General features: G+C 41.5%; 1 pseudogene; it reads right to left on the bottom strand.

Annotated features, from left to right (window-relative positions):
- Positions 1–1,221: 1,221 nt before the first annotated feature.
- Positions 1,222–1,556, bottom strand: LOC101590394 (annotated as a pseudogene).
- Positions 1,557–2,164: the final 608 nt, after the last annotated feature.

The following is a 2,164-nucleotide window of genomic DNA, read 5'->3' as shown; positions in this document are numbered from 1 at the left end:
GTTTTTTTAGGCACCCAGCGCAACAGAGAAAAAGGCAGAAGGAAAAAGGGAAAGGGCTTTATTATCTTTGAGGACAGGGAGTGAATGTGGGGAAGGTAAGAAATTCTTTCCATTGGAACAAAGGGAGGCTGAGGCTTTTATGGCCTTTTTCCAGGGGTGGGGTTTGAAGGGGTTGTTTAGATACACCTGAGGAGCTGACAAGGGGTCTTCCCTGAGGTGACAGGAAGAGTGGAAGGAACTATTCTGGGCTGAGTTGGAGAAGTGGGGGAGGTGGTCTTGGGGAAGGTGGGCTTTTGTTTAAAGGGCTTCAGCAATATTAGATGACCATATGATGATTTTAGCAGTTCATACTAGGGCAGAACCTATCACTAACTAGGTATTGTTGAGATAAACAGTGTAATCAAATTAGGGGAATAGGAGTGGCAGGGTTTTGATAACTACAACTGCAAAAATAACGGTTAAAAACAATCTAGGGAAGATCAGAAAGAAAATCTTAAAATCTTAAATATCTCAATTTTTTTTTTTTTTTTTTTTTTTTTTTTTGTTTTGTACTGGTGACTGAACTCAGGACCTTGCGCTTGCCAGGCAAGCACTTATTCTACTGAGATATCTCCCAACCCCATCTTAATAAAGTTTACAAATTTTATCTGGGATAGACCTGAGTAGGGAAGGCTAATACTGAGCATCCATCTCTCTGATGGGAAATGACCAAACAAGATAACAAAAAGCAGTCTTTCTGGTTGACCAACATCAGCAGCAGCGGGTTTACAAAAACAGAACAATCTGTTATGTGAGGAGCCATGGAGAGATTCCGTATTTATAGACTCCTGAGTGGGGGAAAAAAAACAGGTACCTTAATCAACTACCCCACCCTAGTTCTCTAATTTGAAATCCACTCTTCTGGTTTCTCTGCTGTCAACATGTATTTCGTTACGGGAAAAACTAGGAGTCAATTTAAAAGCAGACAGACTTGCTATGACTAATTTAAGAATTCCCAAAGCAGGCTGTTTTCCAAAAATACACTGTAATTGACAATAGTGTAGGCTCAGTGTAAAAGGAATATGACACAATTCTTGCCCCTGAGGCAGAATCAGATGTCTGCTGCTAGTTAGGCTGCAGCAGGGAAGTTTGCAGATCTCCACAATCCTTAACTGTTCTGGGGAAAACTTTACATTTTTCTATAAACAAAGGTTTCCAAAAGGTGTTTCTTTTTTTTTTTTATCTTTTAAAATTTTTATTTTATGCACAAAGAGTTTGCATGGTCTCTTTCATTGAGCATCTGTATGGCCTGGATAATCCATCGAAGGAAGATCACTTAGTCCAACTTGATGAAGCCGATGTCCTTTGCGTACTGACAGAAACACTGGCGGCACATGTTTAGCCCGTATTTCCGGGTCAGACCCTGTGGGTTCGAGCAAACGCGGCAAGAGCGGGAGCCCTGGCCGAATTTCCTCGGGTGGCTCCAGTAGAGTTGCTGGTGACCCATGTTGCTTCCAGAGGTACAAGGAGGCAAAAGGGCCCAAAAGGTGTTTCTTAAAACTGTCTACTTTATTATTATTATTATTATTATTATTATTATTATTTTTATTTATTTATTTTTTTTTGTATTTTAGGGAAGGGTCTACAGGGTGTTCCGCGTCTCACTCACTACTAGGTGGGACTCCTAGTGATCTGTTTACAGCTTCCCAAAAGAGGATTACAGGTGCACCACCACGCCCATTTGCCGGCAGGCCTGGGGATTGAACTCCTGGCCCCTGTGCCTGCTTGCAGGCACTTTATTCTGCTGAGCTATTTGGCCGGCTCTTTTCTCCTTCATTTCTAAGGAAGAAGTCATTGCAGGGAAAAAATTATTGTGTGTGTGTGTGTGTGTGGGGGAGATCAAGATTGCTACTGCTTTTGAGATACTGGATATTCCTTTCAAAACATGCATGTGGGGCCAGGGATATAGTTCAGCAAGTCAGCCCCTGCCTGGCAAGTGTGAGCTTGTGAGTTCTATTCCTGGTGCCAAAACATTAAAAAAAAAAAAAAAAAATCATGAACATGTGTATGTACGTACATAGTGCTGGGGCTGGAACTCCAGTCCTCAAGCACGTTAGGCAAGTGCTGTATCACTGAGTTACAGCTCCACCCTCCAAAAATATGTATTTTTTTTTAAATTTTATTT

This window comes from Octodon degus, unplaced genomic scaffold (genome assembly GCF_000260255.1).
Source record: "Octodon degus isolate 3935 unplaced genomic scaffold, OctDeg1.0 scaffold00131, whole genome shotgun sequence".
In the NCBI taxonomy this organism is placed as follows: domain Eukaryota; kingdom Metazoa; phylum Chordata; class Mammalia; order Rodentia; family Octodontidae; genus Octodon; species Octodon degus.
Note: the sequence above shows the minus strand (reverse complement) of the source record. Positions and strands in the feature narration are given on the sequence as shown.